At 39.8% G+C, this 14,121-nt stretch overlaps 1 protein-coding gene across 6 annotated transcripts in view; it reads left to right on the plus strand.

Moving 5' to 3' along the window:
• The window catches only part of ABCB1 (ATP binding cassette subfamily B member 1), a 200,808-nt gene that overhangs the window by 102,367 nt on the left and 84,320 nt on the right, over positions 1 to 14,121 (plus strand). Inside the window, exon 1 of one of the 6 annotated variants that reach the window (XM_020987471.2) lies at positions 13,165 to 13,332. The exons of 3 other annotated variants lie outside the window; for them this stretch is intronic. The gene's annotated coding sequence lies outside the window, so the exon portion shown is untranslated. Of the gene's footprint in view, positions 1 to 13,164; positions 13,333 to 13,443; positions 13,529 to 13,751; positions 13,911 to 14,121 lie in introns of those variants that run through there. 2 more of the 6 variants (XM_020987475.2, XM_020987472.2) reach the window with 2 other exon arrangements.

Below are 14,121 nucleotides of genomic sequence, written 5' to 3' on the forward strand. Positions count from 1 at the left end.
ATAAAATTCTAATTTTAAATGATATTTAAAAGCAAAAATACTCTAAGGAGTCTATCTAGTAAAACCTTACAGCAAAGAACCAGAAATGAAGGGGGAATACTCATTGCTTAGAGACTAGCTGAAAATTAAAATATTTAAATGTAATAAAATATTGTTGTGATGTAAGAAGTGATGATCATGAGGAATTCAGAGAAACATGGGAAGGTCTGTGTGAACTGATACAGAGCAAAATAAGTAGAATTAAAAGAACAATATACACAATGACTATAACAATGTAAAATGAAAAGCTTATTGGGAAGAATTAAAATGCATTAAGCAAAAAAGCAATGAAGATCCTGGAGAACCGACAATGCAACTTGCTTCTCTCTTTTACAGGTTAGGGACTGTTAGCATTGAGTATTGTACTTTTTGTCAGATGTAATCATTCCATTGGATGCTTTTGCTGGTTTTTCTTTGTGATAAGGGAGTCCTCATGATGAGAGACAGTGTGGTAAAGTGGATTAAAGAGCTGAGCTTGGAACCTTGAAGAATCTCCCTCTGTGACCCTGGGAAAATCATTTAATCTCTGTGTTCTATCTAGGCAACTCTACAACTTTATGTTGAACGAAAATGCAGCCTGTGTTTGTAAATGGAGTTTCCTCACCCTGGAGGTCTTATACCAGTGGAATCACAGGTCCAGTTGCTTCTGTCTGGAATGGGAGTGGGGAAGGTTGAAATTACCATGATGTAAAAACCAAAAGGCATCCACAAAATACATATAAAAAGTTTACTCACAAATCAAAAGGTGTGAGAAAGACTAGGAAGTCAGAACCCTGTAAAGATATTATCTCTTTCAAATTTTGCACAGGGCTGGCCACTCCCTCCTCCATGTTGCCTAGAGATAAGCTGCTCCCTTTGGAAAATAGGGAAGCCCTATACCAGATGTCTAATCCCACTGTTGACCTTACTGTCCTACCCTGAATGACAGAAAGAAAATGTTGCAGAAGGCATCATCTTTCATTCTCTGACTTCAAGACAATAAAATGCTGCTGGGGAAGATGAAATTCATTGACTATTTATTTGTCTATAGGTTTTCATACTTTATATTTCAGTACTTCAATAGCAACAGGCATTTATTAAATATTTACCATCTTGCAGGCACCAATAGCTCTGTGATCTCATAAATTTGGGTAATGCAATGATGCAGATCACAACCCACCCCCCACCTTCACTTCTCTTGAGGTCCTTATCCATGTTCTTCCATAAGTTTAGCACAGAGTGTTTACCCAACCTACCAGGAGATTTAGAACTTGTTGGATAGATAGTATCAAATCACCATTAATAGTTTGATGTTAACTTGGAAAGAAGCCCCTAGTGGAATCCCCCGAGAAACTGTCCTTGGTGCTCCCCAGTTTAGCATTTGCATCAATCATTTGAATTAATGATGATGATGATGATGATGGTGATGATAGCAAGAATTTGTATAGTGCTTTAAGGTTTCTGAAGCACTTTGCAGATATTATATCATTTGATCCTTGTCACAACCTTGGCAGGTAGGTACTATTATTATCTCCATTTTACAGATGAGGAAACTGAGGCAGGAAAATATTAAGTGACTTGCCCAGGGTCAAGCAACTAGTAAGCATCTAAGGCAGAGCCAGAAGTCAGGTCTTCCACTGCAACACCTAACTGCATGCATAGAAGGCATGCTTATTAAATATTTAGATGACACAAAGCTAGAAGGGATAGTTAAAATGCTGGATGACAAGGACATAGGCATTAAAATTCTTGTTTGGCCAGAACAGTGGGTCAAATCTAATAAGATGAAATTCAATAAGGATAAATATAAAATATTGCCTTAGTGTTAAAAAAAAATAAGCTTGCAATGCATAAGGAGAGGAAGATAGCAGCTCATATGGAAAAAAAAAGATGAAAAAAAGTTTTGTTTTAGAAGGCTTTATGCTAAATGTGAGCAGTGTGACACAGTGGTCCCCTATCATCCGGGACTAGGGAGGTGATTTGTTGTTGCTCAGTTGTATCCGACTCTTTCTAATTCCATCTGGGGTTCTCTCGGCAAAGATACTGCAGTGGTTTGCCATTTCCTTCGCCATCACATTTTACAGTTGAGGAAACTAAGGCAAACAGGGCTAAGTGACTTGCCCAGGGTCACACAGCTAGTAAGTACATAAGGTTGGAGGAGAACTCAGAAAGATGAGTCTTTCTGACTCCAAGCCTGGAGGTCTATGGGCCCCCCCAGCTGCCCCAGGGAGGTGACAAGTCCCCTTGTATTCTGCCCTGGTCCGAGCACAGCTAGAGTACTGTGCTCAGTTTGAAGTGCCACATTTTAGGAGTGGCCTCGATGCTAGAGGCTGCTCAAAGGACTTCCAGGATAGCAAAGGGCCTTGAGATCATGCCAGAATAAGATCAATTAAAGAAACTGAGGACGCTTAGCCTGAGAAAAGACATCTTACATATCTTCTGAAATAAACAGCTGTCTTAAAAGTATTTGAGGGGCAGCTAGCTGGCACAGTGGATAGAGCTCTGGCCTTGGAGTCAAGAGGAACTGAGTTCAAATCCAACCTCCAGACACTTGACGCCTACCAGCTGTGTGACCTTCGGCAAGTCACTTAACCCCAACTGCCTCACCAAAAAGCAAATAATAATATAATAATAATAATAATAATAATAATAATAATAACAATAATAATGTTTGAATGATTGCTATTGGCTTATAATGGGTTCTCCTCCTCTGGAGGGCTTCAAGTAAAGGCCAGGTAACTATTTCTTAGTAATGTTGTAGAGCAGAGGTGTCACACTCAGATAGAAATGGTAACTGCTAAACCATACACAAGGATCCCTGCAGGCCACATATTGACTTAGAAAATGACATATTAATTAACTATGTTTTACTGCATTATTGTCAAATTGTCAAATATTTCCCAATCACATTCTAATCCAGTACAGGCCATTCTTGGGAGGGTTGTGCACTACAGGAGGCCTGCTGGTCATGTGCTTGATACATCTGTTGTAGAGCACTGGACTTGGATTCAGGAAGAGCTGAGTTCAATCCTGCCTTACTTATGTCCTAGCTGTGTGACCCTGGGTAAGATACTTACCCTCTCTCAGTCTGTTTCCTCATCTATAAAATGGGAATAATAATAACATCTACCTCCCAGAGCGGTTGTGAGGATTAAATGAGATAAAATGTAAAGATCTTTGCAAACTTTAAAGCTCTGGCTATTATCATTACCACTATTATTATTAGAGGATGCTTGTTCAAGGGTAGATTGGAGTAGATGTCCTTTGAGTTGGCCTTACAATTGAGATTTCATCATCCTGTGTTAAGGGATACCTGGTACAAATTGAAAATAAAACCCATCTACTCTCAAGTTTTCATTTTTTAAAAGTAGATCAAAGTAACTATACCCGAACTTGAGGCTTATATTCTGATAGTATAAACTCTGTCATGGTGATCTAGTTAAAACAATTTGTGTCTCTTTAAAGAGTCCATTCTTTTTAAACACTTAATAGATTATCAATGAAGTACTGGACTCGTTTGAACTAGAGTTCCAGGGAGAGAGTTCAGCTGAGTTTATACTGACCATAAAACAACAAAAAGGCACACCTACACAGGAAATGACCTTTTAACTGTCTCTTCTCAAACAGAAACCACCTAAGAGAAATTTCTTACTGATTTTTCACTTGTCAGAGTGTCTACAGACACAGAGTATATGGCCAGAAAGTAATGAGACCTTAAATACATGTCCAATATATCCAAATCATTATTGTTTAAAGGGATCTCCCCTCCAGCTATACTTCAAACTTTTTTTTTTTTTGCTTTTTGGTAAGGCAATGGGTGAGGTTAAGTGACTTGCCCAGGGTCACACGGCTAGTAAGTGTCAAGTATCTGGTTCAAACTTTTCTCAGAGCCAGAATAAGCACCAACAGAAATGTGTCAACTACTTGATCTACCAGCTATGGCTCCAAATGGACTTTTGGTGGTTTAAAATTTTGGGGGGCATGAGGCAATCAGGGTTAAGTGAATTGCCCAGGGTCACACAGCTAGTAAGTATGTAAGGTTGGAGGAGAACTCAGAAAGATGAGTCTTTCTGACTCCAAGCCTGGAGGTCTATGGGGCCCCCCCAGCTGCCCCAGGGAGGTGACAAGTCCCCTTGTATTCTGCCCTGGTCCGAGCACAGCTAGAGTACTGTGCTCAGTTTGAAGTGCCACATTTTAGGAGTGGCCTCAGATGCTAGAGACTGCTCAAAGGACTTCCAGGATAGCAAAGGGCCTTGAGATCATGCCAGAATAAGATCAATTAAAGAAACTGAGGACGCTTAGCCCGGGAAAAGACATCTTACATATCTTCTGAAATAAACAGCTGTCTTAAAAGTATTTGAGGGGCAGCTAGCTGGCGCAGTGGATAGAGCTCTGGCCTTGGAGTCAAGAGGAACTGAGTTCAAATCCAACCTCCAGACACTTGACGCCTACCAGCTGTGTGACCTTCGGCAAGTCACTTAACCCCAACTGCCTCACCAAAAAGCATAATAATAAATAATAATAATAATAATAAATAATAATACAATAACAATAATGTTTGAATGATTGCTATTGGCTTATAATGGGTTCTCCTCCTCTGGAGGGCTTCAAGTAAAGGCCAGGTAACTATTTCTTAGTAATGTTGTAGAGCAGAGGTGTCACACTCAGATAGAAATGGTAACTGCTAAACCATACACAAGGATCCCTGCAGGCCACATATTGACTTAGAAAATGACATATTAATTAACTATGTTTTACTGCATTATTGTCAAATTGTCAAATATTTCTCAATCACATTCTAATCCGGTACAGGCCATTCTTGGGAGGGTTGTGCACTACAGGAGGCCTGCTGGTCATGTGCTTGATACATCTGTTGTAGAGCACTGGACTTGGATTCAGGAAGAGCTGAGTTCAATCCTGCCTTACTTATGTCCTAGCTGTGTGACCCTGGGTAAGATACTTACCCTCTCTCAGTCTGTTTCCTCATCTATAAAATGGGAATAATAATAACATCTACCTCCCAGAGCGGTTGTGAGGATTAAATGAGATAAAATGTAAAGATCTTTGCAAACTTTAAAGCTCTGGCTATTATCATTACCACTATTATTATTAGAGGATGCTTGTTCAAGGGTAGATTGGAGTAGATGTCCTTTGAGTTGGCCTTACAATTGAGATTTCATCATCCTGTGTTAAGGGATACCTGGTACAAATTGAAAATAAAACCATCTACTCTCAAGTTTTCATTTTTTAAAAGTAGATCAAAGTAACTATACCCGAACTTGAGGCTTATATTCTGATAGTATAAACTCTGTCATGGTGATCTAGTTAAAACAATTTGTGTCTCTTTAAAGAGTCCATTCTTTTTAAACACTTAATAGATTATCAATGAAGTACTGGACTCATTTGAACTAGAGTTCCAGGGAGAGAGTTCAGCTGAGTTTATACTGACCATAAAACAACAAAAAGGCACACCTACACAGGAAATGACCTTTTAACTGTCTCTTCTCAAACTAGAAACCACCTAAGAGAAATTTCTTATTGATTTTTCACTTGTCAGAGTGTCTACAGACACAGAGTATATGGCCAGAAAGTAATGAGACCTTAAATACATGTCCAATATATCCAAATCATTATTGTTTAAAGGGATCTCCCCTCCAGCTATACTTCAAACTTTTTTTTTTTGCTTTTTGGTAAGGCAATGGGTGAGGTTAAGTGACTTGCCCAGGGTCACACAGCTAGTAAGTGTCAAGTATCTGGTTCAAACTTTTCTCAGAGCCAGAATAAACACCAACAGAAATGTGTCAACTACTTGATCTACCAGCTATGGCTCCAAATGGACTTTTGGTGGTTTAAAATTTTGGGGGGCATGAGGCAATCAGGGTTAAGTGAATTGCCCAGGGTCACACAGATAGTAAGTGTCAAGTGTCTGAAGCTGGATTTGAACTCAGGTCCTCCTGACTCCAAGGCCAGATATCTATCCACTGTGCCATCTAGCCGCCCTTAGTCTACTCTTAAAGGCAAAGATTTGTCACCACCAGGGATATCCAGAAGACTGCGCCCTGGGCTCTCAAGGGAATTGCAAGATGTGCCATGGCAACTTTACTAGAATTTATGTACCACTTTCCAAGGTGACCACTTTGAAGGAATAATTTGTTTTTGTTGTTGGTTTTTTTTTTGTTTTGTTTTTTGGTTGTGACTCATTTAGATATTTAGGTGAGGTAAAAAATAGACCAATACAATTTTATTTTAGGTAGCCCCTGTCCTAAAATCCCCTCTTTCCTCTTAAGCTTGAAGAGTTCCAAAGAAGACTGAAGAAACCTCAAACTTTCCCCCTTTGGACATCTCTGCTCAGCCCTATGCAGGGGCTAATGAGAAGAGAGTCCCATACTAATAGGCTTTGGGATAGGGGCGATATATATTCACAAAAGAAAATTTAAAAATAGTATCTTTTTTTTTATAAGGTTAAGTATAAAATAAATCCTAGTAGATCCTATCACTGATTGAGTCCAAGATGTGTGGATATAGGATTAGAGAAAAAGTGAAAACATTAAATTTAATTAAAAGCGTATTACAATTTCTGATCTTCTGGAACACTGTATGTCTCCTTGCAGCTTGGTGGTCTGGTGAGACAGAGTGCTAGAGTTGGTGTCAGGAAGAGCTGAGTTCAAATCTACCTCAGACACTTAGCTGTGTGAATCTGGACAAGTCATTTTACTTCTCTGCTTAAATTTCTTCTATAAAATGAAGATAATGATATCCCATCCTCAAAGAGTTGGAAGGACCAAGTCAGACAATATATGTAAAAGTGATTTGCAAGCCTTAAAATGCTATATAAATGCTGGCTATTATTGCTTCCATTCTGTCCCATCCAGGGAACTCATTATGGCTAAATGAGCCATTAGATGTATAACATATTGAATTGTTTTGACATTAAGTGTCAGTAGTTCTGTTCACTAATTCAGCCAAGGACCACTTCAGCATGATTTCATGGAAAGAGCTCAGGATTCTGAGGTGTAGAATCTGGGACTAAGACTTAACCTATTCCTTATTAGCAGTATGAACATTAGCCTCTATGGAACTCAGTTTCCTCATCTATAAAATGAAGAGATTGGATTCCTTGACCTCAAAAGAGTGGGACACAATTGAAACAACTGGACGATAAGAAGTTCCCTTCCAGCTCAAAACTTATGAGCCTTAAAAAACCAAACAAAACAAAAACAACAACAAAACCCCCAGCTAATTCAGGCATGAATTCTAGTCATTTTTAGAAAGTTGTTTTTAGTTCAAATGTACTTCTAGTTAACATACTTCCACTCCTCATCTGTCTAACTTCTTTCTGTGTCTAAATGATAGTCATGTTTTTTCGTCAGTGTTAGAGAGAGAAGCCATTTGGTTTTCCACGTACAAGGACATTATTGTGTTCAAAGCTGTCGATCAGATAAAAATGGCTGATTTCAAGGCTGATGCAGCAGATCATCTCCTAGTGTTTATGGCAAGATGTTTAGCCTTGAAGAGACATTCCTACTTTGGGAAATGTGATGTAACTGCCTGAAGTTGAGTAATTATATCTCAGTACATCCTCTACTGTACCTAACCTTGAACTTGTTCAGCATTGTCCTTTTGCTAAAATAATATGTTAAGTGTGCAATAAATGCATCAGTGGATCTATGATCTCATCAATATGGGTAATACTTCTGATGGGAGAGATCCACACCCATCTATAGCTTCTCATCTCTGTGTTGTTCTTGTCTAGGCTCTCCCATAAGTCCTCCATAGAAGGTCTACCCGGAGTGCTAGAGACCTTCTTTTAGACCTTTTTACATTCTGTGCCTGTGTACACTTGGGCCATCAATCTCAACTTCCCTTACTACAACCTTGGACTCTGTCCCTGGGTCTCCCAGCTCTCATAAGTGAGCTTTTGTCTTGTCTTACCTAGAATCAGGCTACCATTTGTTTTCTTGGCTATCTCCACAGGATTCCTCACCACATGTAACTCTTCCTTCCCTTTCTACCTGCGTTTCATGTGTTGTCCTCTCTTATTAGAATATAAGATCCTTGAGGGCAGGTACTATCTTGTTTGTTTGAATTTGCATTCCCAACACTTAGCACAGTACCTGGCACATAGTAAAAACTTCATACAGGCTTTTGCCATCCATCCATCTACCCACCCACCTGTTTTTCTATCTGTCTACCCATCCATCCATCCATCCATCCACCCATCCATCCATCCATCCATCCATATAGCTATCTCTCCATAACTTACAATCTTTTAACCCATCATCTATCTACCTATATCTGTATTTTGAGACGTCACTTATCATCAGTCTGTCATCTAGCAGCCTATCATCAAACCATCATCTGTTGATCTGTTTCTATCTTTTATCCTTAATCTGCCATCTATCAATCTGTTATCTGTCTCTAAACATCTATCGATCTATCATCTATCTATGCTTTATCTTTCATTTATGTATCAACCTATCATCTATTTTTCATTTATTTACCTATCAATCGATCATCTATCATCAGTCTGACATATTGATCTGTCATTTATTTATATCTATATATCCATTGATCTATCATCCATCTATTTATCTACCATTGATAGACTCAAGTGACTTGTCTTTTATCCCTCACTCTTGCAGCAAAACTGGCCCATTTCCTTTTCTGATCACATATTTCCTCCACAATGGCCATCATGCTACTTCTTGCATGCAATTCAATCACAGAAACATGCTATAGCCTGCTTACACACGCACACCTCCTTACCTTTGCATCTCCTTCCAGATGTTAAATGAAAGAGAGATTCCCTGTAATGGGAAGGTTCTTTTAAGTAGTGGCATTATGGAGATCTCCTCAATGAAGTCTATGTCACTGAAAAGTGATTGGCCTAACAATTGGCTTAACAAGAAAGGAAAAGGCAAATGGATAAGAATGTCTGTTTTCTGGACAATTACATGGATTGACGGAGTCCATCTTTCTTTGGTATCTGAGTATCTTTCTTGGATAGGCTCTGAAAAGAATGATTTATGAGGAATTAGGATAAGAGTGGATATCTGAGTGTGGAGTCTTTCAATCAATTCATTTTTTCAATGGACATTTACAAACTATGTACTTTATGCTAGGAATAGATACTCAGGAGATACCAAGATGAGTAAGAAAAGGACCTTAAAATCTAACTGGGGAAAAACCACACACACACAAGTAAATAGAATGGAAAGTAGATGTGATATGAGGAGCAGCTAAAGGAAATAGGTCTGGTTCATCTGGAAAAAAGAGTCAGAAGGATGTGATAGCTATGTTCAAGTATTTGAAGGGCCTTGATGTAAAAGAAGGATTGAATTTGTTCTGTTTGACCCCAGAGGACAGAACCAGGGGCCAATGGAGAAGTTGCAATGAAGCTAATTTAGGCTTGACGTCAAGAAAAAATATCCTAACAATTAGAATTGTACAAAAGTAGAATGAGCTGCATCAAGAAGGGATGGGTTTCGCCTCCTTGGAGATCTTCAAGTAGAAGCTAGATGAGTAACTATTATGTATGTTATGCTGGGGATTGCATATGAGTACAGGTTGGACTAAGCGGCCAATGATATTTGATCCAAAAGCGAAGAATAAACTCGATAGTTTACTAAACAGGGGAGTGATACGGTCAGTCTTGTGCTTTAGGAATATCACTGGCAGTCCTGTTGAGAATAGTTACAAATGGGGAGAGATTTGAGACAGGGAGACCTGTCAAGTTACAAGGCTCTTGCCACTAGGGTGGTAGTCTTAGAAATGGAGAGGAGTGGATGGAATAGAAAGATGTAATGAAAATAGAATCAGAAAGACTTGGCAACACATTAGATCTGCTGAATGAAGAACAGAAGATGACTCTTAGGCTGTGAAAGATGATGGCGCCCTTGAGAGAAAAAGGGAAGTTCAGGGGCGGGTTGTTATGATCGAATGAGATGATTCCATAAAATATTATGTATACCATATACAGTTAATGTCAGTGACTTTTAATATTTACATTGTCTCACCACAACAGGTAGTAATGAGGAAAGCACTCTGTAAATCCTAAAGGGCCATGTGAATGTCACCTATTATTAACAAGATAAAGTGCTGTGTTGTTCAGAGAATCCAGAGTTCAGTCATTCAGAGAAGGGGAAGACCAACATTTACTTGGAACACTCAAGGGAGGACGTGGAATTTGAACTTAGTAGGCAGGAGTTCGGAAGGCAGAAGTGGAATGAGCACGTCAGGAAGAAGCACAGCATGAGCAAAGGTTGGAAACTTGACAATGAGCATAATGGTATGTGTCTTTGTTGAGAATGATTCATATGTAACATAGTTGGAGATTTATGAGGTCCATTTAGAAATGTTGAAGCAGAATGATGGCAGAAGTCAAGAAGAAGATTACAAATCAAGCTGAAAGTCACCTATAAAAGTTGGGCAGTTAGGTGGTGCAGTGGATAGTCAAGAAGTTCTTGAGTTCAAATCTGGCCTCAGACACCTACTAACTGTGTGACCCTGGGCAAGTCACTTAATCCTATTTGCCTCCGTGTCCCCATCTGTAAATTGAGCTGGAGAAGGACACAATAATCCACTCCAGTAGCTTTGCCAAGAAAACCCAAAGAGGGTCATAAAGATCAGGTGCCACTGAAAAACAAACAAATGATTGAATAAATGAAAGTTGGAGAAGATCCCTGGTATGGAGGTAGAAACAATAGCCAGAAGATGCAGTGAAAAATTACTATTCATTCTCTTAGGATCATTACACCTAGAACATTGTATTTAAATCTCTTGGTGAAATTTAAGCTGAGAAACTAGTAGAAAGGAGATAACTTGAGACGAATTTTAAATGTGCTATGTTCATTCCTATCATGTGCTGAACATTAGAAGAGGCTCTCTAGAGGTAACAGTATATAATTCTGAGGAAAACAAAGATATTTGCTATATTTTAATTTTTAAAATTACCAATGAAAGTTTAAAAAAATGCTAGTAGACTAAACTGGTGAAAAATAAATAAAGGCAGGGGAAATTAACCACAAAGGAAAGGTAATGATGATTTTTTAGAAAGGGGAGAGTTATAGGAAGTTAATAGATGCCCCACCACACCATGTGACAGATTCATTGCTAGAAGGGACCTTTAAACTCAATTACTTCAATCCCCCTACTAAATAGGAGCCTGGAGGCATTAAGTAACTTGTCCAAGGTCACACAGGTAATACGTAGCAGAGTTAGGGAGATTTGAACTCTTGTCCAAGCCAGCACATTGCCTACTGTACCACTCTGTTTCCCCCTTTGACCTCTGAAACGATATAATTCAGTATAATTTTTTTCTGTAAACTCTGACAGAAAAATGAAATAAACTAACTTGCTTTCTAGCTTTTGTTTCAGAGATTTTAATATTCAGAGGATTCTACTCCTAAAAGGATATAGCATGCCAATCTTCATATATCATACATAGTTGTTTTTCAATTGTGTCCAACTCTTTGTGGCTCTATCTGGGTTTTCTTGGCCAAGATCTTGGAGCGGTTTATCATTTCCTTCTCTGGCTCATTTTACAGAGGAGGACACTGAGGTAAACAGGGTAAAGTGACTTGCCCAGTATCATACAGCTAGTAGGTGTCTGAGGCTAGATTTGACCTCCAGGGCCATCACTCTTTCTTCTGTGCCACCTAGCTAGAAAAAGAATAACTTGAGATACTGTAAAGGTAAAAACAAAACTCTAATGCAAAAATTAGCTTCATTACACATTTTTCCTCCCTCCAGTCTATGAGGATACTAAAAAAAGATCAAATGCTATAGATGTATTTTCAATTGGTATAGTTTGACCAAAATATATTTATACTGAAAACATTGTCTACTGCTAGTAAGTATATAGTGCTTAACATGTAATGGGGAGGTGCTATTGCTTAAAGAACTTTATTTCACTTAGAAGTAAAGTTGCATTTAGTTCTGCTTTGTTCCCTTAGGGTACAGTCAGATAATTAGTAAAATTTGCCTTTTTGGTATATTATCAGAGGCAGAAAACCTTTTAAAAATAACTAACATCTTACGTTTGTGTAGATTATGAAAGATACTTAATTAGTTAATGGTTCCTGCTAGTGCTTTAGAGTCTGTAAAGATTTCTTCACATAATCTCCTGTGAACTGCCTCACCCTGTGAGGTAGGCGCTAGGGGAAGGGGATTATGCCCATTTTACAGATGAAATAGTTGAGGCCCTAAAAGCTTAAGTGACATTTTCTTGGCCAGACAGCTGTTAAATATCCAAAGCAGGATTTGAAGGTAGGACTTCCTATCTCCCATTCTTGCATTTTAGCCCCATCTCCCTTATCATAATCCTGGGAAAGCTTCTAGAGGGAAAATTCTTAACCTGGGGTTCCATTAACTTGGATACAATTATTTTTAATGTTTTCATAATGGTATTTCAATATTTCCTTTTAATCCTATATATTTTGTTTAAAACATTATTCTGAGAAGGGAATTCATAGGCTTCTGCAGACTGCCAAAATGTCTGTGACATAAAAAAGCCTAAGAATCCTGGCAAGTCTAGATCTTTACATCTAATTGCCCTAGTCAAAATTCATAACACCTTAGTACACAGTGTATTGTAGCTAAAATAGAACAAAATTTAAATTTACAAATAAATGTCTTTTAAAAAGATGCATTCACTGGAATGTATACTGTTTGCTCTCCTTTTCTTTTGCTGTTTTGTTTTGTTTCTTCTTTGTCGTGGTTCCTCCCATTGGTTCTAACTCTTCTTTACATCATGACTAATGTGAAAATCTTTAATATGAATGTATAAGTAGAGCTTATATCAGATTGCACACTGTCTTGGGGAGGGGAAGAAAATGTAAAACTCAAAATCTTGTGGAAGTGAATGTTGAAAACTAAAAATAAATAAATGAATTATAAAAAATAAATTATAAAATTCCCCCCCCCAAAAAAAAGGATGCAGTCACTAAATATTGCCTGTACTCTCAGGCTCACAAAATATTTCAGCTTCTCCTCCTTTGGCAAAGTAGGACAGTCTCCAAAAAGGGTCAAGGGGAAGACTGAATGATTTAAAAAAAAATTTTTTTTTAAATACCAATCCTTAATAAAGCGGAGTCTTCAAACCAAAGTACTTGCTGAGCTGTGGGGTTGATTGGCTGGGCTAAAGAGGGTGTGGACAACTTGCAAAGGTTCAAGAGCTTCTCCACCAGAAGCTTGGGCTCATTTGCTCAGTGTCTAAAACGCTCCAGACTATAGCGATAAGTCTCCAACGCCGGCTTTGCTCTTTCCTCTTCCAACATCGAACCTCCACAGGGTGCTGGAGGGAGCGGCCCCCAGGTGAGTGCACCACCCAGGGGTAGGCAATCATTCGGAGAGCCTGGGAGCTGACAGAGGGAAGGGAAAGAGCTCAGTGGCACAGTGGCCAGCCAGAAGATGGGCAGCCCAGCGAGAGGATGGGCAGCTCTTCCAGTCCCGGGGTATTAAAAGGTCAAGTGGAGAGGACGGCGGCGGTGGCAGAGGTGTGCTTGTTGAGGTCAGCCTCTGGAGTCATTCAGGTCACAACATCCGCCGCAGGGCTGTGCCGGGGGAGAGCGCACTAGTAGGGGAGGAGCCCTAGCCCGTGCCTTAGAGTGGTGGTTTCTGCACCTGCGGAGTGCTGCTTTCCAGGGAACGGAGTACTTCCAAAACCCCTGGGAAAATGGGACAGAGTGGGGGTGGGGGGAAGAAGAGGAGAAAAAGGAGTCTTCAGCAGCGCCTGGGCTAACAACACAGAGTGGTGGGGGAGGGTGGAGGTGAAGCGCCTGTGAGCAAAGTCCAGCCTCCTTTCCAGCCAGCCAGCTGTGGTTCAGAGGGGAAGGGTGAAGTTGCGACATGGTAGGCTCCTAGCGTTTACAGCGGCAGAGATCACTTCACAGGTGAGCAAACTGAGGACCGGAGAGAGGGAGCCCCAAGTTGAACCTCCACCCAATCCATTGAGACCCCCTAGGCACTGTAAAGGAAGAACAGCCCTGGCCTGGGTGGGAGGGGCGGGGGGCAGCCCTGGGTTCTAGTCCCAAGACTGCTCCATGCAGAGTTGCGAGAAGGTGAGCACATGGCTTCCCCGTGGTCAGCCCCTTTCCTCAGCGG

This window comes from Phascolarctos cinereus, unplaced genomic scaffold (assembly GCF_003287225.1).
Source record: "Phascolarctos cinereus isolate Bilbo 61053 unplaced genomic scaffold, phaCin_HiC Scaffold_1;HRSCAF=81, whole genome shotgun sequence".
NCBI classification, from domain to species: Eukaryota; Metazoa; Chordata; class Mammalia; order Diprotodontia; family Phascolarctidae; genus Phascolarctos; species Phascolarctos cinereus.